The 24,877-nt window shown below is 40.9% G+C and overlaps 1 protein-coding gene across 1 annotated transcript in view; it reads right to left on the bottom strand.

Annotated features, from left to right (window-relative positions):
* The window catches only part of LOC108434698 (radixin), a 69,178-nt gene extending 60,577 nt beyond the window's left edge, over window positions 1-8,601 (bottom strand). The window contains exon 1 of the mRNA XM_017710028.2: window positions 8,333-8,601. The gene's annotated coding sequence lies outside the window, so the exon portion shown is untranslated. The remainder of the gene's footprint in view (window positions 1-8,332) is intronic.
* Between the last annotated feature and the right edge of the window lie 16,276 nt (window positions 8,602-24,877).

Here is a 24,877-nt window from a genome sequence, read left to right as displayed (position 1 = left end):
GGCTGAATACAAATAAAAGGTGAACACTGTTTCATTTGTACCATTTGTATTTCTAAAAGCTTACATGGGAGGAGGGTTCATAGACTTGGCAAATTTATTTTTCAGAAGTTTGTAGGTACTGACATTCGTTGTGGATGTTCTTGGCAGTTTTCTGTGGTTTTATGTAGTTCATATCGATATCGGAATTATATCGTATCGACCAAAATTAAGAAATATATCGTGATATAAATTTTTGTCATATCGTCCAGCCCTACACACAGCTTTACAATAGTTTTGAGAAAGTTTTGGCTTAAAACATATTTTATTAAAAGGCACAGAGGCACATGCGGGGCGTCTTAAGGAAAAAATGGTACCAAAAGAACTTCTATGGTTGACCCCTACTACGTAAACTTCACACATAAAAACTCAGAAGACGTGTTCACTGATCGTAGTGATCATATAAAATGGTGGTCATATAAAAAAATTGTCCTCCCATCACCACCACTGTAAAGGAATTCAAGGCAGTATGTTTTTCTACACGAAACAATTCCACATTAAACCACTCTGAATCCTAGAATTACGCAGAAATTTTGACAAAGTTGACCGTTAACCGAATAAATGCCAAACACCAGTCAGTAGCACTATCTGACTAAAAGTACTATTTTGTTTTGTTTAAATTTTATGGACTAATGTTATCGGTTATCTGTAGTTGGGCCGTAGTTCCCACATTATTACTGACAATGCAGGACATGTAGAACTGGTTTAGCACCAAGTAGCGTTTCTGATATTTCAGGAAATTGACAGAACAGAAAACTCAGATTTCTCTGTCGTGCACACACAGAGTAGATCACATTTCAGCAAACACCCTTCCGTGCATTTCCATGAGGTGCAGAAAACAATGCTTAATTGAGTTACTGCACTTATCAAACCGCAACACTTGCACACTTGTGTTCAGCAAGTCATCAATGCTACTTCACATGACGAGCTGAATGAAAATGATACAACACCACGGTCAGTGGACAAATGCATATTCTTCAAGATAAAGGCAGCTTCCAAGTTCTTTTCAATGCAAAAAAAAATTATACTTACAAAGAGCATGTTTAAAATCAGCTTAGTCACACAGAAACACAGACAATTCGCACACAGACAGTATACTTTTATCATATTAAAACATTCGTAAGTAGGCCTAGAGGCAATAAAGATAAGAGGTATTGCAATTTGTGTGTAATTGGTAAAACTGATGGAAAAGTCAGTGCAACATTAAGAGCCATATACACATCACAGACAAAAGTAGTTTTTAAACACACAATTATTAAACTAATTACTAATTACTATTTACTAATTACTATTACTAAATACTAATTACTATTATCTAGTTATATGTTATGTTGATAATGTTAAAAAAAAGAAACAAACTGCCGAAAATAAGTTTTCGTTAGGGATTACTACATCTTACAATTTATGCCCTGCATAAATAATATATGCCTCTGCAATAAACAGATTTTTTTGTGGAAAAAAAAATAAGAAGGACTATTTAGGCCAAAACTTTCTCAAAACTACTGTATAACAATTTATGCAGCATCAGGCAGCAAACTCGTAGCCACTTGTTAGATAAACTTGTTATGTAAAAGCTTTGTGGGGTAGATTTTAGAGGCGTTAAATGTGAACATCTAGTTCTTATCACCACTGCAAACAATTCTGACTCACACATTTCTCTAGAACAGAGCATTTCATACCAAACCACTCAGAATGACTGTTTATCTTAAATTGTGAAGGGAAAAAAGATAAAAGGTAACAAACTCATATTTCTTAAGTACTGATACTCTCAAGTTTCAATTCTTTATTGCTGTATCAGTCAATATTTGACTTAGAGGAATTTCTTTCGATGCTGCTCAAACACACAAACAACATACACTCATACACAAAAACATCCACAATCTCAATTAATTAACACTGCATAAATTAAACAAGGCTAATACTGTGGAGTTCAAAAGTCTGATAACGGATTGGTAGGTACTATTACTACACCAACATTTTCTACATAAAATGCTTCAAACGCCTTTTGCCAGAAGGGAGCTTTTTAAAAAGATGCTGTGCTGGGTGTGAGATATTGATTTTTAATGCTTTCTTTTCTATCCTTATGGGGTAAAAAGAAGCAACAGCTCACAACCAATGATTTTAGAGGGAGTCAGCACCACTTTCTCTCATCACCATACTACCATACCAGACACACATGGAGGTCAACACGCCTTGCACAACAGCTCTTTAAAAGTCTAACATACAGTCTCCAGTCACACCAAATTTCTTAGGCCGTCTTATAAAGAAAAGCCTTTGATCAGCTTTCCTCAACAACATAGCAGTGCCGCTCTCCCACTTAAGAGATCTGATGATGGTTGTTGGGGAAGAGCTGATGGTTGTCCCCAGGGACCTAAAGGAGGCAACACTGTCCACTTCCCTACCACTGATGGTCACAGGTCGTAGGTACAAACCCGACATCACAGACTGCAGTTTATGCAAACTTTTGCTTTCAAATATAAATAATCACACACACAAATCTTTTTACAGCCATCAATTCTTTCTTCTTCAATAAATATTCTGATTTAACTCCATTAAGACCATTTCTTCCACGACATACCGATGTTTGAATATGAAAGCAAATGAAGACAATATGAAGTAAGTTTTCACTGTCATTAGTAAGCAACTTTCACCGCTGCCGTCTCAAACTACTGCAAAGTTAACCACAAACTTCAGCAAATGATAAAACGCTATACCCGCTCACAGAAACTGAAACAGCAAAAACAAGTGAACGTTAGCCACCTGTCAAGTAAAAACAGAGCAACTGGTCCGTTTTAATGTCTTTTCATGTTTCAACTCTTTAACAGCTAAAGTCAAGTACTTTTTCACCAGGTTTTTACTCCAATTTTCCTCTTCCACCTTAAATGGTGCAGCAGTAACATTCTGGTGCCTCACGCTAACGTAACCAACTGCAACCGGCAGAGCGAACAGGACACAACAGTCCTCCTCCTTCACGAATGGGTTTCTGAATGCACTACAAAGGCTGAACGAGCTGACATACGACTGCCTTTGTAGTTCTGCGATTTATTCTTATTATTAGTCTCTGCCAGAGCCGTAGGTCATGAAGGCAGTGCAGTGGAAGCTAAGCTAAGATTAGCGCTCGGATTCTAACATGGTAACAGAATCAAATCCTTAAAACTTGGAGAGGACAAACCACGTTACTTTCAGCTCTGCACGTTCACACCGTGAGTTTACAGCGAAATAGGACCCAAATACACAACACACCTCAGGAAAAATGTTTTTCATTAATGAAGTAGATATGACAAGGCTGATGTTGGCTTCCTATTCGTCTGTTGCTCGAATTTTTCTGTTCCACCTTAAATGGGGCAGCAGTTACATTCTGGCACCTCAGGCGAAATATGGCTCATATTCTTTACACCACTGATCAGCTCTTAGGATCAGCCAAGTTAGAGAAATATCAGCGGATCACATATTTGGGCTTAAAATCAGCAGATACTGATACCCAGTTGCTCAATCCTTCCATCGCTAATTAACACCTGTTTTTAAAGCTTTATATATCATGGATACAATGCGCAAAAAGTTCCTAATAATTTGCTAACCTCTTATGTTTGTGGGGATATTTCATTTGTCCATCTGAATTTACACGCCCAAATCGTAAGGCAAATTATTCAAGTAACTGCATGAAATAAATGTAATATTTTGTTTCTTTTTTTTTGTAAAAGCTCCCCTCAAATTAACAGAAAATGTGTTTTATGATCACAAACACAATGCCATAGGTTTACAATTTACTGCTGAAAGCCAAAAATCTTAGATGTATTTTCTAATAAAAACAATATTTTTTTACCTTGCATATCACTATAGAGACACCATCTGAGCTCCAGTTCATAGCACACATTTGTGGAAAAATGGGTAAACTTTCAGTAAAAACTTTCAATTTTTTAGTAAAAAAAAAAAGAATTGAGAGTTCAGCTTCTTTTATAACGAAGTTTTAAAAGCATGACCGAGAGGAAAGAAGACGACACCCACCTTTTGAATGAAGCCTACAAAATAAGAAAGTTATGAAGTAAAGAATGTGACGAAGTGTGTTTTGAAACCACCAGTGGTTCCACGGAGTTAAAAAGGCTAATGCTGGAAAGCAGTACAGACAACATAGGGCTCAGCACCACACTAATCCAGCACCGTTATGATCTACCTAATTTCACTGCAGATAAAGTGAGGTATAGAATTAGTGCTGCAGACAGCATGCTCTGCATATTTCTACCCAATCAATCATCCAACATTAAACTCATAGGCTAATTATCAAGCTCTTAATGAGCTGAGTCAGGGGTGTTATATGAGAGCAATCACAAAAATGTACAGAGCATTGTCCCAGGACTATTACTGGGAACTACTGGTGCATAACTTCTCTCAAGTTTAATATGGTACAGTTCCCTCTGACACCTGTGTCATGTAGCACTGCAACGAAATTAGGCAGTACAAGAACAATAGTAGTGCTGAACTTGGGTTCTTAATTACACCTCATTAGCACACGGTTCTTCAGATGTCACCTGACACCAAAACATTACCATCAGCTATAGCACTGCAACTACATCAGATTCACCATCAGAGTGCAGGTCCTTGCTGCTTTCAACTGTTTCTACTTATATTAGAGCAAATACAGTCAGAGTGTAGATGTGGAGTAGATGGTGGAGGCATCCCGCTATTCATTAACACTCAGATCTAATGCTTCATAAACATTCACATGCTCATATATTGTTTAGATAAATATTAGCTACAAGTCTAGACTGTAAAACAACCAGCTCATATTCGGAGCTTACATCTGTTTCCCAGTTTCCCCAAACAGGTCTCTAGGATTACACACGTTAAAGTTACTCATTTAAATATGTCAAATGTGTGTGTTCCACTTGTAAATACACATTTCAAAACCATATGAAGAGACACAAAGGACAACATGAATATTCATGAATGTCATTCAGTACACGAATATCCAGACCTGAAGAAATTTTAATAAGGAACACAAAGAACCTGCTATTATTTCTCAACACCGTTAGGATGTTCTAGTAAGAATCATTAGAATATTTCACCACATACACACCCAAATGTGTGCCATTTATTCCTGTCTAAGAGGGTCATACTCAGAAACCAGTCTCAAAAACCTGTCCATAAACACTGGAATCATGAGCATCACACAACCAAAAATACTATAAATTATAAATGAGTGGATCAACTGAAACGCTAAAGGATGCAGTAAAATGTTTGTGGGGTTTCATTTTTATTTTAAAGTTTTTAGGCAATTTTTACCCTAATCCTAATTACAGTAATATGTCCATGTATCTCTTTGTCATTACCCATATTTTTATATATCTACTGACTTATTTATTATAATAAAATGTGGGTGTATTATTTGCAAGTATTGAATTTCCCTACTTCAATGTTTTCCTCCAAAACTTTAAGGATGTGAAAGAAAACAACTAAATATTTGTGGCACAAGTAAAAAGAAAAACCTCAATGGCTGTTAATGTGCAGCAGAACTGAGATAAATACACTACATTTTGCAAAACATAATTTATTTAACTATAAAATACTTAGTCCAACAACAGCACAAATTGTGAAAAGTTACAGAGAGAAAAAAAAAACACTATTTACAAAATCTCTTCAAATCTTACTGTGTAATATTTAATTAAATCATTTAGACTGATAAGCTCCAGCACCCCCCCCCCAAACCCCCCCCTGCAACCCTGATGGAGAAGCGGCTTAGAAAATGGATGGATGGATGGATTTAGACTGATTTTAATTATTCAAGGAGGCATCACTGTTCATATAAAGAAGGACAAGTCTCAGTATTTGTCATGTTGGTAAGAACAACCTAATGTCAAGAGCAACCATCTTGTAGCTGGGCCTGTTAGAACTAATATATCATCACTTGATCACAATTACTTGAGCTTATTACAGTTATTTGTTTACATCACAACATACAACGTGAAGTGAGAGCATTTCATCCTCTGGGTTGAGGCAGCAGTGAGTACTGTTTCTATTGTAAGTTGGGAGTTACACATCAACAGCTAGGACACAAGACACCTAACTAGCCAACTTGGCCATGTAAGACTCAAACTTTAATAGCTCAATACAATTAACAAAAAAGACCAACCGTTTATTGCAATTACTTCTTTGGCCATTAACTGACAGCTAAAACTTCATGATCGTGAAAGGCCTCCTTGCAGCAGAACAGCTCTAAGGCCTAAAGATTTCAACATAGAGAATATTCTATACAATAGTTTACAAAATCACTTAATTTGATGCCAGTTCACACACACACTGAACAGATCCATGCAGTCATTCGTGTAAACACTAAAGTAATAAACTAGAGAAACGATTTGGTGGAAACTCTAATTGACTACTATAAGGGGAAAATGCGTAAATCAGCAGAGGCAGGTTTGCTGTCCAACAGTTGCTTCTTTAGCTTTGCACTGGAGCTACAAGGCCGATGTTTACACTGAAAAAACATAACTCTTCAAGGGTTCTTTAGTAAAGGCAATGGTTCTATTCATAGAACTTTTGCAGGCTTAAATGGTTCTTTGCCTGGTGAGGCAGTTCGTCACAATAACAGAGAACGTTATGCATGATTCTATATACCCTTTTTTGAAAACGGTCCTATATAGCACCAAAAAGGGTTCTCCTACTGCTACAAACTTGACATTGAACAATAACAGAACCTTTCTTAGTGCCATATACATATCTATACACACACATCACCAATCTGAAGAACTATTTTACCATGCAAAGAACCATTTAATCATCCAAATAGTTTCATACAGAACACATGGCTCTAAGCATAACTACTGCTTTTGCTAAAGAACCCTTGAAGAACCATTCGAAAGCATCAGTCACCCAAATTTTTGGTACTACGCTTTTACGAAATAAGCAAACTTTGGACCCCAAACATGCCATGGCTGATAAGCTTATCTGGGTTGAGGAGAAAATTTTATAAATTGGTTAGCTATACAGGCTTTTCCATTCCTGGGGGGGAACCAGTGAGTCTGCAGGTTGGAAGATAACAGATTTTAAATTAACCAGTAACCCTTACAACGGTCACGACCAACTGCGTTCAGTGGAGCAAACGGGATCTCAGAAATGTGGCAGAAGAATGCATGTTGGACTCCATCCAAGCATGTAATGCCATACGCACTAAAACCGGCCCGCTCATTCGCTCAACACCAATCCCCTGCTCGGGGATTTGCCTGAGGTAAAGCACGTTACATGGACGGCTCCTCTGGCCAAGCGCTCCAATTAATCACAGGTCAGGATCATGTCGAGTTTCGGAGCCTAAAACGTGTGAAATCTCAACAGACAGTCAGCCAGCAAACCCATTTCGAGGCTATGTTTTGGTGTATTGTAGACTACCGGCTCCATCCAGACTGCCCTTCATACCAAAACAATTCACCTCAGCCCGAAACAAGGCGACGCTTCTAGAAAACAGCTCAGTTGGCCTTTATTTACCTAAGCGAAGTTTCCACGTAAAGGCTGAAAGTCTCACAGAACAGCGTGTGAATTAGCTGACACCACATGTACTACCCCCAGAAACTAGGCCACGCTGTTGAATTTGCCTTGCTGACCGGATCCTAGGGCCCATAACGAGCACAGCAGAGGAATAAAATGATAAAAAAGGGAAAACCTGTCAGCGTATTAACGCTAACTCTTCAGCGGCGCTAGGCTACATTAGCCAGCCTCTAATCCACACAGCTATTTTAGCCAAGTTAGCGTGTCTAGCCTTACAGTCAGTCAGTCAGTCAGTCAGTCAGTCATCAACATGGATGATGAAGAAAGTTGTGACAGCAGTCGCTCTGTCACATGGAAAACACCGCCAAAACTTCATTTATAAGCACTCGCGGCTTTAAGTTTGAGTCTGCGTGTCTTGATGTTGGAAACGCATTGAAAGGCTACCGTTACTCTCCCCTCCGCCGCTCCACAAGTTCATACGGGACATGGTACGACGGTTAAGCTAATAACGTTACAAACTCTCAGCCGCTGAGCGCCGCTTTAATCTGTTAGCCAAGCTAGACTTGGAGCAGAAACGCGGCGAAAAGCCTGCTTAAATGTCCTCATTCTCAAACTCCGCGGGGTAAGTAACTCGCGGGAGGGTTAAAAGACCTTAACGACCTGTAAATTAGCGGTTAGAAAACGATGCGGGCTCAATACTGAAGTTTGAATTTTCTGTTCCACCTTAAACGGCGCTGCAGTAACGTTAACTGGTGCACCGTTTAAGGTGGAACGGAAAATTCGACTAAGAAGCCGTGATGCAGCCAACGAAAAAACTCACCTTGGAGAAGGACTACGTCTTCTAAAACCAATATCAGACCCCAGAAACCCTTCGAGGTCGAGGCACACACATAGACACGGGGCACAAAAGACCTCCAAAGCGCGTTGTTTGTTTAGCCGCGGCCGTGCGTTGCCGTTGGCCCGCTCTGCCTCTTCTTTCTAACGGAGAGGAGTGGAGGAGGAGCAGCGCTCTGCTTGTACAGATCCACCGCGAGGAGAGCAGAGAGCAGACTGAAACCGTCAATATGGCCGGCCTGAGTGAGAGAAGCCAACATGAGGCGTGGCTCACTTGATAGATGAGAGACGACGGGGAAGGGGAGAGGGGTGCGCCTCCTTCTCCGTGTTCGCTTTCGAGTTCAAACTGGCGCTGTAGTGTAGAGTTAAGTTAGTGTACTACAGTAAACTCAACCACTACGTTACATTACATATTCACTGTTTAATCCCGCTCAGCACAGGTGTGAAGACACTGTTCCCATTTAAAGGGGAATACCACCGAATTTTAAAAATGTACCCATAAGTCAGTCGTTTGTGTGCAGAGTCACTCAGAGCCATTTGATGAGAAATCGTGCATTGCAGGGAAACTTTCATACTTGGATTTGTTTACAGTGGTGGTGATAAGTACCTGGGGTCGCAAGTCCTACGACATAGCTTGAGCCGTTTTATTTAAACAACCAGTAAACCTACCTAAATACGTGTTCTGAGTTTTTATATGTACTATTGATAATTGGAAAAAAAAAAAAAAAAAAAAAAAAAAAAAAAAAAAAAATATATATATATATATATATATATATATATATATATATATATATATATATATATATATATATATATTTTTTTTTTTTTTTTTTTTTTTGGGGGGGGGGGGGGGGGGGGTTCCTTTTAGTACCCTGCATGCACCTCTCCGCCATGAATGGATTTTAAAATACATTTTAGGCCAAAACTTTATCTGAAAACTACCATAAACCAATGTCTGAGGCATCAGGCAGCATATTCATAATCATTCATCGTGAGGGAGCTTTTATGCATTCAAATGGCTCGTTGAGTGTTCACGATTGTTTATATAACCAATGCTTTTACTAAAGAACACTTAAAGAATCATTTTTGAGGGTGGAGTTTTGCAATAGTTTTTGCCCTAAAATGTACTTTTTTTTAAAAGCATTCATTGCGTTATCAGGCAAAAGAGCATTCAAAGAAAATGAACTGGCACTGTTTTACTACCATCTTCATTGCATATAAAAACCTAGAAAATATGCGTAGGTTCGCTGGTCTCCTTGGAAAGTGAATTAAATTGCTGTACTGTAGACATCAGACCCTCTGGTTCTTATAACCACCACTGTGAACATTTCTGGCTCTGTAAGTTTCACTAGAACGGAGTATTTCACATCAAACCACCCTGAATTACTTTGTTTACATCTTAATGAATTAAACAGAAACTTTGAGAAATTTCCCTTTAAAACAGTCAAACTCTAAGGTAATTAAATAATTCGTTTCTATATTTGCCTCAGACTATAACGACAGAATAAGAGTTACTTTTGACATTTAGGTCTCTGTAAGATTGAAACGGTTACTGTTGTTTTTTTATATATTTCACTACTGAATGTCATGAAGTACATTGTAAATGTGTTGAAAGTCAGTTTTTCCATAAATCCACATTGATATATATTATAAACTACAAACTATACTCGTATAGAATGCTTTTCAAATAAACAGTGCAGTCCTGTGTCCTCCTCAAAGTATCATGTGTGCCAAGTAGGTCTAAAACAGTAGTGTCCAATCCTGGCCCTGGTGATCTACTACCATGCAGAGTTTAGTCCCAGTCCTAATCTAATACATCTGATACAGTTAATGACTTCAGGGGCATCTGAATATTACAGCCAGGTGTGTTGGATCTGAACTCTTCAGGGTTTGCAGATCTTCCAGACCAGGATTTGGCACCCCTGATCCAAAATAACAAGAAAAAAAAGAACGGCAGTATCATCAACATAATATAATTTGTGTTCGCTCCAAACATGAATAACACCAAACAGTTACAATATGAAGGACTGTTGTAAGTCATGTTGATCATCTTTGACCTAATAATAACCGGACTGGTTTGATTGCAGCCAGGAAAAGTTAAGGATTATTATAGTACACATCAAACCACAAAGGAGTGTGAGCCTATAGTTAACACGTTAAAAAGAACCACAACTGACAGGTTATAATGACTGTAATAAGAAGAGACTACTCAGTGATGTTAAGTGTGTTTGGCCTGATGGTACCTGGAGGTTTCTTTGGGTATGTACTGCCATCTAGTGAAGGATAACTGAAAAACACTGCAAACTACTATGAATGTGTCTTAAAGCAACACATAGCACCAAAACAGAGCTCCTCCTCCTTCTGGCCCATCCATGATTACTAAGATTACAAATGAATAGAGCAACAAATACCTTTTTCTAAATGATACACATGATCCTGAAAAGCCCAAACATTAATGCAACAACAATAAAAAACTTACAAAACTTATTTGGGGCTAAAATGAAACAATACAATATGAAAGAGTCTTAGTTTCTAAATATAATTTATAAATAATAAATGAACTATAATAATAATAACATCTAAAAACCCTGAAATATGTTCTGCAAATAGGCTGATGTGGGGGTGAAATGACTGCAGTGACAGGCCTTCACAGTTATATCATAATTGCCTGAGCGTAATTATTTGAGCTGATTGTAATTACTAAAAGCTTCCATAGTTGTCAGCTTACACAATATGTTTATGCCACAACAAACAGAATGTGAATTGGGTGTGTCTTCATCCGTTTCATTGTGGCAAATACATTTGAATAAAAGAAAACATACTGCATCAGCTAATGGGTCTCACAAAAACAACAAAAGTTCTAACTTCTGATTTGGTGCTATAACACATGTAGAAGACAGCAGTGCGTAATGTCTGTTTATTTGAGTTTGAAATGTTGGGAGCTAATAGGCTTCATAAAATGAAATGGCTAATCAGCCAATTAGGCCTTTTTAGGCTTTTACTGGAGTAGCGAACAAGTATAAAGAATAAAAAAGACAATTGTTAATTGCAATTATTTATATAGCATTTCATTGTCAGCTAAGATTTAATGTCAGACAGGCCTATAGAATAATGATAAATATAACCGTGTTCTCTGATGTGGGGCGGCACGGTGGCGTGGCGTGGTGGGTAGCGCTGTCGCCTCACAGCAAGGAGGGCCTGGGTTTGATTCCCCTGCCGGGTGACCGGGGTCCTCTCTGTGTGGAGTTTGCATGTTCTCTCTGTGTCTGCGTGGGTTTCCTCCGGGTTCTCCAGGTTCCTCCCACAGTCCAAAGCCATGCAGTCAGGCCAATTGGACATGCTAAATTGCCCTGGGTGTGAGTGACTGTCTGTGTCTGTCTGTCTGCCCTGTGATGGACTGGCGACCTGTCCAGGGTGTATCCTGCCTTGCGCCCGAAGACTGCTGGGATAGGCTCCAGCACCCCCTGCAACCCTGACGGAGAAGCGGCTTAGAAAATGGATGGATGGTTCTCTGATGTGTTATTTTCACTTAAAAAATCAACAGATTAATTTGACCAGCGGAGCCCAAACCTTTGGATACAACTGTATATCTTTAAATGTATCTTTAAATTAGTCTTTGAGAACTGACAGGAGCAGGAAGTTGTGCCTGTTTCTGTAATTTAATACATGAATAAACCTCCCCCTGTTCTCCCTTTGAGGTGCTCATACGCTTAGCCTTCAGGTTAGGGGCCCACTCACCCTGAGAGCAATGTCTTTAGGGCATTTCGGATCAGTCATTTTTGTAAAAAGGGAAATGTGCATAATAAATAGAGAAATTGTTTTTTCTTTGTATATGTCTTGTGTGTTTAGGTCACTTGTCAGGTTATTTCCACAGTGAGTGGTAACCCTGCTGCTGGGTAGCTAGGTCAGCCTCATTGACAGCTGAAATATTGTAGATAAGACCACCCCTCACCACCCCCCACCCCCCACCCCATTCAGCACAAACTGTCTGACCAGCTGCTGAGTCACTAACAAAGCAGCTGTTCACTCTGCAGATACAGTTTCATAAACTGAAGGTGTCCAGAATGAGAGATTTGACTTGAATCTTGCACTCACTGATTTTTTCAGTCTTTGGTCAATTCTGATTGTTTTTTTCCTATCACATTCATTTTTGACCTGCTGTGTGACAAAACACTATGTACGAAACCAAAAGTCAGTGAGACAATGAAAAGAAACACTTTAATATGAGTGGAGAACCAATATAAGTGCAGATGTTTCCAGACAGGTTTAGTGCATGATACAATCAAGCAGTTAACATCCTACCATGCTCTGTGCCACGTATAAAAGCAGGCCTAGCTGACCTCAATTTTGGATGAGGAAGGCAAACTGGAAAAAAAAGACACTTTGAAAGAGGATTCGTTATTGAGGAATGGATGGCAGGAGCTACTGAACCACATTATTTGCATATGCATCTGTTATTTCTCCACTCATTTATCTCATTATTTGAGCCTGAAGTCATTATATTTGTGATTGGAGTCTGACTCAAGTCCACCCCTCTGGTATACAAACAGTGAACCTGTTCTCTTACTTTGGGTAATTTTTCTTTAAAGGGAATTCCACCTGCTTAATTCAGTGGTTGGTATGTAAACAGAGAGAAACCTATAGAGTCAGATTTCTTTACACTGGTGGTGATAGGAACCAGGGGTTCTGATCTCAACAGTGCAGCAATTTAATTGGGTGTCCAAAGACAATAGTGAACCTACATGTGTCTTCCACTCTTTTAGGGCAAAACCATCTCAAAACTCCACCCTTAAAAATGAGTCTCTCAGTGTTCTTTAGTAAAAGCAAGTTATTTCTCCATTCAAGAACACTCAGTGAGCCATTTGAGTTCATAAATGGCTCTGTATACATTAAAATGGTTCTTCCCTATGACAAAAAACTAGATTCTTTAAAGAACCTATATAAACCTTTTGAGCTCTATAGATATAGAACAAATATAGGTATAGAACAAAGTCTTCAACATCTCGGGCATCAAGCAAAACATTTGTAAACATTTAGAGTTTAAAGGGAGGTGTCTGGTTCCTGCCACCACTGCTGTGAGCAATTCTTACTGTATGTCTCTCTAAAAACACAAGCTTCACATTAAGGCGCAATCCCATTTCTCCCCTTGCTCCTACCACTTGGCCCTTAGCCCTCTGTTTTGCGCGTTCACATCTAGAGTTAGGGTGTCCCAATTTTTGTTGAGATAGAGTGGTAGGGCGAATGTTAGGGCTAAATGGCCCTCCAAATGGATGTTTTTTTTATTCGAGGGTTTGACCCATTTCGCAGGGCAAGATTTCAACCACTAACTGCAAACAAAGGGTAGGGGTAAAAAGAAGAAATGGGCCTAAACCACTCTGAGTGACTGTTTAAATATGAAGTTTAATAAATCAGTAATTTAAAAATTCACAGTAAATTCCCCCTTATGGCAATATATAACAAGTACACTCTGATAAAGCTATTTTAGCCCTAATAACTCAGGGTTCATTGTCCTTGAATGTACTGAAAAGTACTTGAATTTGACACAAATTATTTCATGGTCTTAAACATCAATCAAAATTTAACTGAAATTCTGTAAAATGCTTGAATTTTCTCTCAGTGGGGGGTAATGGTCTGGTGTTGTTTCCTTTTTTTTAGTGGTGAGGCTGCAGGTGGGACGTTTTCATGTACACTTCTGTCCACTAGGGGGGCTCAGTTAATGTTTCTTCTACCAGCATGCCAACATGGGTTCAAAGTTCCTAAAAGCTCCTGTAACTGATGGGAATGTACTCTGAGTGGGTTTGTACATGGGCTGATACTGGGGCCCAGTTTGTCTGGACATATATGGGCTAAAAGAGGGCAAAAAATCCATGCAAATGCTAAATTTTCCTTTGTGATCAAGAAACTACCTACACTATATTTCCAAAAGTATTCAATCACCCATCCAAATCGTTGAATTCAGGTGTTCCAATCACTTCCATGGCCACAGGTGTATAAAACCAAACACCTAGGCCTGCAGACTGCTTCTACAAACATTAGTGAAAGAATGGGTCGCTCTCAGGAGCTCAGTGAGTTCCAGCGTGGTACCATGATAGGACACCACCTGGGCAACAAGTCCAGTCGTGAAATTTCCTCGTTACTAAATATTCCCCAGTCAGCTGTTAGTGGTATTATAACAAAGTGGAAACGATTGGGAACGACAGCAACTCAGCCACGACGTGGTAGACCAAGTAAAATGACAGCGCGGTCAGCAGATGCTGAGGCGCATAGTGTGTATGGGTCGCCAACTTTCTGCAGAGTCAATCACTACAGACAGCTGCATTCATTTTTCTAGGACACTTTGCATTGCATTGCAGCTGCTCAGCCATGGAAACCCATTCCATGAAGCTCTCTACGCTGTTTTTGAGCTAATCTGAAGGCCACATGAAGTTTGGAGGTCTGTAGTGATTGCCTCTGCAGAAAGTTGGCGACCCCTGCACACTATGTGCCTCAGCATCTGCTGACCCCACTCTGTCATTTTACGTGGTCTACCACTTCGTGGCTGAGTTGCTGTTGTTCCCAGATGCTTCCACCTTGTTATAATATAACTGACAGTTGACTGTGGAATATTTAGTAGTGAGGAAATTTCACGACTGGACTTGTTGCACAGTTGGCGTCCTATAACAGTACCATGCTGGAATTCACTGAGTTCCTGAGAGCGACCCATTCTTTCACTAATGTTTGTAGTCTGCAGGCCTAGGTGTTTGCTTTTATACCCCTATGGCCATAAAAGTGATTGGAACACCTGAATTTTAGACTTGTATAGATCATTAGTCCATAATGTGCTTTTAAAACCTATATCTTTCCAATTTTTGATTACTGTTAGTTCAACAAAAAATGCAACCTACATTGGATGCAATGAAACTCACTTTCAGCAAAGTCTTTTGAAGGTTACCTGAACTCATGTAGCATCCCGTGAGCATATGCAGAGGCAAATAAGCTCTGTGGTACAATGTTCATCATGCTGATATATAAAGAATTGGGAGATGGAAGGGAGGTGGCGTTTCTTCCTGCAAAGTTTGTGGTGGCTTTTTTTAGTCTCTGTGGCACGTGTCGTGGAAATGTATTTAATAGTGTTGAAATATGCCTTTTGAGCTATTATGCTTAAGGATGATTCTAAATGTCACAGTGGCCGAGAGGTAGCGGGATTGTTTTGTGTCTCAGGAGATAAGTGGAAGTGACCTCGCTATGAGAACAGAAGCAGAGTGTAAAGATAGATGTAGCAAGGCAGTGGCGCATAGCCACAAGGCTACGGGTCGAATCTGGATGTTTTGCTTGGCTGCTCGCTGTAAACAGGTCGTATAAGATAAACATGTAAGAGAATGGTGTACAATTGAGAATAATGCTGACTAATGCTTACTGCCATGAAAGGAACGTAAGGGCAGGGGAATGACAGAAGGGTATAAGAAGCACAACACACAGCTAGGAAAGATATAGGAAAGATATGGGAAAGGGAGAGAGAATCCATTTTTGTCATGTTCGCTTTTTAATAAACTTGTTACTCACTTTGATATAGACTCAGAGGCTCAAATGAATTTTTCTGTCACGATTTTCCACAACAAACTGGCGTCACGAACAGGATGAGTTCAGAGTTGCGACGGAGGGGGGACAGCTAAACGCACACCGAGGACGCTTGACCGGACCCGAGACAAGGAAGTCCCACAGAACAAGGGCTAATACCGCGGGGGTGAGCGTGGCTGATCGTCCCTCCACCTGCAATCCAACCTCATTAACGAACATTGGTGGTGAGTGACAGGTTAGTTATTTTGAAAAATAACAGTAGGTTAATTTATTCCCCTCCACCTCACCTTAAGCACTCCGCCCTGGACAAGTTTAGTTGCATGACGGTGTAACACATTGCGTGGCAGTCGGGGCAGGACGCTCGACGGCGCAATAAGAGAAGACTAGCCTGGTCAGAGCGAGGCCTCTTTAGAGCAATAGGTCCGGACCGTGGGGAGGAGTGCATAAGTAATATCAATAGTACAGGGTGCTGATTGAGTATTAAGTAGGGATAAAGGGAGGTGAGACTTGGTTGTTGGGGCCAAATTTCTCTGAGTCGCCAAATCAAGTGAGAGAACAAAATGGGATCCCAATTAGCTGTTAGTTTAATTGTTTTACTTTAGTTTAATTAATTTAATTCCCAATTAGTTAAGGAGTTAAAGTTTAACCCTAAAGTCCATACTGCAGCTCTTTTTAGCAAATGAGCCAGGATTATGGTACTGACAGTGTAATGCATGTTCCCCTTTGGATCAAATATTTCGGATTTCCAGCAAATGAACTCTCCCTCAGCAAAAGAAAAAAAAAACAGCAAATGGTAGTTTAGTGTGAAATATTTGAATAAATTTAAAAATTTTAAGAAACAGTAATATCACCGCCCATGGGATGTCCACGGGCAGTAATCAAACACTGTAAAAAGCATAAAAAGAATATGGTTAGAGCAGCAGGGTTTTGGCTGGAAGAGGCCTAACAGAGGCAGAAAGAGAGGGAGGGGGGTAAAAGTAAACCTATGTCTCAGTGTGTCTCAGTCACAGCCGATCCTGACCTCGACGCCACTCCACCACGAAGAAGAGCACCATGAGCAGAGGAGACAGCGGAGGAGGCAGCTGCGGCAGCGGAGGAACCTAGCCAAGAGGAGCAGCTCCAACAAGCTCAGAGGGAACTGAAGACCACGTTTGGGTCATCCTCCCACACCCAGAGCCAGGACCCGGCAAAGCACCGCACCCGACGTGGATCCGATCCAGGCCCAAGCGCATTTCCAACTGGAACCTTCCCAATGGTGGAAGTATCCGGACCCGAAGGGGCGATGCTAGTACATCGACACTGGACAGACAAGGATCTACTGGAGGCTGCCTCAACCCTGCCAGATCCAGCACAAGTTGGCGGACACACTGGATCAAGCCATGCTGATCAGGTGCAGCCATGGGAAGCGCATCTATGCAATAGCTTCCTGTTGGGGCTGAAACCTGAACTGTCGAATGCAATCAAGCAGCACTGTGTGGGCTATGCGCGACAACCCCTCAGTGTCATCGAAGACCATGCCAAGAACCATGAGAATCTCCTCAACTCCCAGGCAAGGAAGAGGTTTTGAGCGAAGCAGAGGAAGAGGATTCGCAGGAAAACGGACCAGCTTTTCAGCCAAATCAACAACAACAGCAGCACTATGAGGAGGATGGCGATGAGGACTGGACTAACAGGTGTTACACCTGCAGGAAATATGGACATTTTGCCAGGGACTGACAATGCCTAAAATAACAGTAATTGTGGAAGGGAAAGATTTAGAGTTTATGGTTGATAGTGGGGCAGGCTATTACGTAATTAGGACAACCGACCTCCAACGTGAAACTCAGAAGGGTCAGTCACGGGCATTGATAGGGGTGGGAGGAGAAGTTGTTAGAGAAAAGGTGTCTGTGCCCCTCCAATGTTTAGTTTCACTGTTTTCTAGTATCTTCAGTTTGTCCAGTGAATCTCCTTGCGCGAGATTTAATGTGTAAACTAGGGTGCACTTTGAATAACTCTCCTGAGGGATTAGCTATAGATTTTGCCGTGCCAACTATGGTGCAAGTGGCACCTGGGGCCCCGGGGTATGCGTACATGTGGCGTTGCGTAGAAGAACAAAGTGAGACAGTCAGACTTTTCCTGTCTGAAGTGAAGAAAAAGGTGCCTGAGCCATTGAAATGGAAACAAACAAATTTGCACTGCACTTCTCATATTAGCAAGGGGCCTGATCATGAAAATGAGCAATCCTTTTTTTAGTCATGGTACTGAGCCATTGTCAACCACAGCATTAATATGGGATGTAGAAAAAGCAGCTGCCATAGCCTCGTTAACCAAACAACAAGATGCTTTGTTCACAGTGGGAAATTTTTACCCCCACATTTCCCTGGCCAGAGTTAGATACACCATCCCATGGAAAGACGTCAGTCCATGGGCCTTACAGGTTGCCAGAGCCAAAGATTGGGCGGATACAGAATGCCCCAATGTACAGTACAGCGCGTCCACTAAAACGTGGAAGTGCCCTTTTCAGTATAGGTTGAAGGCAGAGCCGACAGTGGAGCTACTTGGCCCACCTCCATTGGTGCAGGCAGCCACACTGACGGAAGAAGAGGAACTGGAGCTTGCTTCACTTCCTCCTCAGCTGTGGGCCTCCAGCAAATATGATGTGGGTCATATTAATAATAAAGGACTGTGAACCAGTGTCTATCACGCTAAAATCAGCTTATAGGCCCAGACAAGCCCAATACCCCTTGAAACCAAAAGCCATTGAGAGCATTAGGCCAGTATTTCACGCCCTGCGTGAGGCAGAGGTAATAGTTCCGTGCCCAGACTCACCAGTAAGAACACCAATCTTTCCAGTAAAGAAACCTGACCAGGAGGAGTGGAGGTTTGTTCAAGTTCTGCAAGCAGTAAATGCAGCAGTCCAAGCTAGAGCCCCAGAGGTTCCAAACCCCCACACAATTTTGTCCCAAATACCCACTGACCACACCCACTACACAGTAGTGGACGTAGCAATTGCATTCTTTAGTGTACCGGTACATCCAGATAGCAGATTCTGGTTTGCGTTCTCTTTCGAATGGAAAGCATATACGTTTACACTCCTGACAAGTTCAGGAACCAAAATAAAACACCATCATCTCATCAATGAGTTATTAACGGCCTTACTGCTGCCATCACAGATTGCAGTAGTAAAATGCACAACACACACACACACACTGCAGGGAAAATTAAATTCCTTCATGTGTGTGTTTAGTACATGACATATATTACCATGCTTCTGTCTTGTCAGTAGCACTGCTGTCCAGAGAACTTCCACTGCTGACCCTGTTAGCAAGGGCAATGCCTGCGCAACACACTGCACATAACACACTGATCTCCGCCGCCCAAGTGTACACCACCGAGCTGGAGAAACCAACCCTCTCAGATATTCAAGCTACTGCCACACCAGTTGAAAAAGCTCAGTGGGCAAAATCAGGGTGTACAAAACAAAACAATGTATGGGTACACACAACAACCAATAGGCCATACCTTCCCAAAGCATACATGAAGGTTGATTGCTATTGTTCATGGGCAGAGCCACATGAACAAAGGGGGGATATTGGGAACCATAGCTAAACACTGGTATGCACCAGGACTCTCAACACTTACCCAAAATTTTTGCTCAACATGCCTCATATGTGCACAAAACACGCATAGGCACACACAACCCTTAACACAACAAGCTGTGGGACACCCCCCAGCAATGGAACCATTTCAACATTGGCAAATTGATTTTGTTGAATTAATTCCAGCAGAAGGGAAAAGGTTCCTCCTGGTCTGTGTATGCATGTTCAGAAGCTTTTCCCACAGGTACCCAGGATGGCAAAGCAGTGGCCAAAGCATTCCTCAAGGAAATAATTCCCAGGTGGGGCCTGCCACAACATGTTTCAAGTGACAATGGAAAACCCTTTGTATACACAGGCTTGAATAGCCTGACCAAGTGTCTAGGAATAGATATGAGAAAACATTGCAGCTACCACCCTGCCAGCGCCGGGGCAGTAGAGAGGGCTAATGGGTCCATCAAAAATGGTCTTCCAAAAATGACACAACAAACAGGCCTTAATTGGGTCAAATGTCTTCCTCTGGTCCTTTGGCAGAGTAGGACCAGACCACAAACAAGAACAGCCTAAGTGCATTTGAGATAGTGTTTGGCAGGCCTCCCAACACGGGAATAGGTCCACCCCCACTCGATAACCAGTTGCTTGACCACTCTCTCACGACCTACTGCGTCTCACTTTATGAGACGCTTCTGTCTGTGTCTAAGCAGGTGAAAGCAGTACTACCTCAAGCAGCTGACCAGCCCTTCCACGACCACAAGCTGGGTGATTGGGTGCTGATCCGGGACCTGAGGAGGCGGAGGTGGAACCAGCCCAAGTGGAGGGGACCTCACCAAGTGCTTCTGGTCACCCACACTGCAGTCGGGGTGGAAGGACGAGGAATGTTGGTACATCACACTCACTGTAAGAGGGCTCCAACGACACCTGAGGAAACGACTTCAACATGATGTACATCACAATGCATTTTCCACAACACAACACTTTGTGTTGTCTCTGACTCAATGATAAAATTGTCCACATTCAGTGCCTGGGCAACTGAAGACTAGACTTCCTAACCTTTTTCATAGGCACTTGTTTGGCACTGGGTGCTCTGCACTTCTTGGGTCATGGCATGTCAGAAACGTAAAGGTTTGAACTTGCTTCTTAACAAGTCTACATCAGGCACTTGCACCAAGGAGGGTGGCTGCAGAGGTTCTATGAATTTTTTTGCTCTATGGTGCAATTTTGAACATATGGAGATTTCTTTAGTAACTGTAATCTTATCACCACAACTCTTGAAATTTCACCAATAAAGCACTGATAATCAATTTAAGAAAGCATCACATTCCATAACGTGATTGTGCTGATCAACTGTCAAACAAATGTAGGCAATAACTGGTGTTAATAACTAAGTCCAAGTTTTCATTATTGTAAAACAACAGGGATTTCTGTGAGAATCTCAGGAGCTTTGAAAGAGCTATATTTTCAACACTATGTGATTATTAAACAGTATAATGAGTCATGCCATGGCTTCATGTAACAGGACAGAATGGGTCTGTTGCTTGTGTATCAGAGCTTTGAGGCTTTAATAGTAAAAAGACAAGCTAAACACTTAGTCAAAAACCAGGCTATGCAGCATGACATCTAACAGGGACATCTACAGAGGGCCAATGCTAAGATCAAAAACCAGTAAGCAAAAAAAAAAAAAGACAACAAACCTAAACCAGAAACAGAGTCAAATATACAAAATAAGGTAGAATACACAGGAAATGACAACAACAACAAACCCACTTATTATGATTTGGTGAATTAGGCAATACTACAGAACGTGGGCAGGGAAACAAACAGTGTTTATAGGGAAGTTGGGATCAAGTATAGGTGTAACAGATCAATACTCAGGTGATGATCTTACTAAAGGTTTGTGATTGGAGGATGGCCGTAGGAAGTCATGGCATGTTACATGCTAGTGACAGATTTTCAAATCTTTACACAGATAATAATAGCAGTCATTTTTTTGCTCCCCTTCTGAAAAAAAAATTGTTAGTTATACTGTATGTCTTGATAAGCATTGTTGCAATATGCTGTGAATTAACTTTAATTTATGTTTATATTGCCTATGAGCCCTTGCCATGCCCCACATGTCTGTGTTCCAGCCTACTAACGTCATACAACAACCCATGAATCTATGATTACTGTATGCCAGGAGAGTTTGTTCCAAAGCCAAGCTGAGTACAGCTGACCTAAAAATGTCAGAAACCAAGGCTCAGTCACCCTAACTTTTGACAGTGAAATTGCAACAAAAAATGATTTCCTAGTTGAAAATCTGTTTTTTCAGTCAGTTACTAATTTTGTCCACTGTGCTTTTGCAAACTTCTCAGAGTAGGTAAATAGAGTGGATATGAGGGCAGAATTAAAATGGGCCATTTGCCAGGTTTAATTTGTAAAAAAGAATATCAGGCTATGTGAGTCAACAGTAGGAGAGATGTGACATGTAGAGGACAGATGGTACTGAAGGAATAATTGCAACGCTAAGCACTTCAAAAGGTCCAATACAGTGATACTTGAGTTTACCACAACATCCTACAATATGCAAGGTTGAGAACCTGTGCAGTAAGCAGATGAATTATTGAGTTCTGTGTTACTTGTGCCCATGGCAAATAAGATGCCTACTCATCCTGTTCATCCTGGTAATACAGTCACAGACAGTTAACCAGACTTCTAGTTCACTCACTCACTCTGATGACCATTAGATTGAGGGGAAATTGGGCCACACAAGAGAGAAACATTAATCACCAACCTCTCCATGAACTCTCTCCACACTTATAATGAACTGGGGGATCTCTATCCGACACAATGTCTTCAGGTTTTCTGAACACAAACAAAAACCCCCAAACATGCTCAAACATAGTCAAAAGCAGACAGCAGGGAAAGTATGGGACCAACCAGATTTGTAGTATATGTTCTCCATGGTAAGGATGGGTGTATTGCCCTAGGACAGCGGTAATTCAGAGACAAAGCCCAAAGCAATTTGACCAAGGCCGATAACATATAGGTAATGGCTACAATTACCCTGCAGGGTTCACAGAATGACATAAACTGGTGAACATTAGTAGACATACTTCCCCTGCAATACTGAAGGAATAGCAATTACTTTACATCGTTTTTTTCAGGAAATCATTTTTTACATCCTTTTCTGCTAAGGGTTTCTGAGGTACTTTAAGCTCCTGTGATCAGTGAGGACTGAATAAGTGTGTTTAGCTCCCTCCAAGCAATGTATTCTTATCCAAGAAGTTTTGGTTAAGCAAGGTAAATCAAGACTATTCAGTGTGGTCAGTCATTCTTCGCTAGGCTAGTTGAGTGCCATGGCGCAAAATGAATACTGAGACTCTCATTGGTTGCACCACAGGCGAGCTAAGTGCATTTCAAATTCATGGTTGTTTTTAGGAACTCTTAGTTTTGCTCTTTTTCTTAACTTCCAGTTTCACCCCTACAGGAAACCAAAGAGTTTCCAGAAGCTTCTGAGGCAGACCACATGGTAGTGGAAGAGGTTAGGTTTCCAGTGGTCAGGCAACCGTCTCACATGGCCTCAAAGCCTGCAGGTAGGGTTGATAAGCATTTAGAAGTAACGGGGTAATGGGGAGCCAGCAGAAATGAGTGAAGCTGCTGGTGCAGAGGTTGGTGAGCCAGAGTCAGGGTCCAAGTCTGACTGTGCTTACTCTGCTTAACATGCTGTTAATATGCCTCTACCAACTCCCAAGACTAACCAAAAGGGCCAGTATGTGGGCACGTTCCCTTCCCAAGAAGTTGTTAGTGGCGTGTCAATCAGCCTAGTATTGTTTTATCAAGTGGTTGCAAGCCTGGGAGCAGTGTTTCTTAGAGAGGCAGTGTAAGAAGTGTGTACTAGGTAGTAGGTCACCAATGACACTGATGCTGACTGTAGCAGGGGAGAAGTAGCTGCGTTGTCAGCTCTCTGCGTTTATAAGAGCTGTTTCCTCCCTGGCCGGGGGAGACCGAGGCTGCAGCGTTTAAAGAATCTGAGGACACAAACTAAAGAAGTGGCCATGGCTGAATAACATGAGCTTTTTACAGTGAACTCGAACACATTCTGGGTGATGAGTCCAGCTGTCAACCACTGGAACTTCATAATCGCTCCTATGATACTGGCGAAGACAACACTAAAAGCTCCAGCAGTGACGGGCTGGACGTCATGACTGTTTACCTCCGCCTCGTGAAGTATTGTTCTTTTGCGTATGTGGTCGGTTTAGGAGCCAGATCTGTTCAGATTGATGTCATATACAGGTCACATTTAAATGATAATGTGAACAGCCAAACAAAAAAATCTGATTTGGTGAGAAAATCAGATCTGGGCCACTTTTACCTGCTGTGTAAATGTAGCCAATGTGGCTTTTGCACATTTAACTTGTTAAAATGTGTTATGTGAAACAAGTGTGATGTAAAACAAATGTGATCTCTTTAGAAAAGTCACATGTAAAGTTGCAAAAACTATTTTTGACATGAAAATCATCTGACATTTTGTAAGGGATCACGTGTGAAAATGTGTTCTGGTTTAAAATTGTTCACATATACCTTTTTGTGACACATGAACACATTCACATCTATTTACACATTTGATTTTTGCATACTTCTCTTAAACACAAAATCGCTGTCACGACTGCCTTGAACACTTAAAACACAATACTGATTGCAAGAACAATCCTGATGTTTTTTAACAGGCTCCAGGTTCAGGATGGAGTAGTTTTTGAACTGTGCACATGTGTTTGGTCATTGGTTGGTTAGTCTAATGGTGAAGTTACTCATCCTGATGTAAGAGAGCAGAATTGAAACCCAACACAGGGAAATTAAGCTTCTTATGGTTTGTGCCAGCAATGTAATGATGTCTTTCTGGTGCTGTGGGTTCTATGAGCTCACTGGATCTTTTCTGCCATTGCTGCTCTATTGATGTGTTTATTACAGAAACTCATATTGCAGTAACAATAAAAATATGATTTGTTATTACAGACCCAGTATCTACTGCCAAGATGGAGAAGTTGTAGTTAGCATTAAAGCCTGGTATGACTGTTCTGTTGTTGCTGACTAAAAAAAACAGCTAAAAAAAAAACAACAAAATGAAACAAACCAAAAAAAATATTGTGGGTTTTCAGATAAAGGTAAAAAAAATAGCTGTCTAAGCTTTTGCTGTGTGAGTCATATGACAGAGCATTGTCACAGTGAACACTTTTCAACCCCAAACATGGTCAGGGCCCAAAAGTTTGCCTGTTTGCATTGAAGTCTGTAGTTATTTAAAAATAAGTATTAATATTGAATAAGTCTGGGATTTTAAGGGGTTAACCTGGTTTGAGTCATATGTACAATACAATAAAGATAACATGAACACGGGCCAAAAATACCAGCATGGAGAACAATGA

This window comes from Pygocentrus nattereri, chromosome 12, assembly GCF_015220715.1.
Source record: "Pygocentrus nattereri isolate fPygNat1 chromosome 12, fPygNat1.pri, whole genome shotgun sequence".
NCBI classification, from domain to species: domain Eukaryota; kingdom Metazoa; phylum Chordata; class Actinopteri; order Characiformes; family Serrasalmidae; genus Pygocentrus; species Pygocentrus nattereri.
This window is presented reverse-complemented; position numbering and strand designations above follow the sequence as displayed.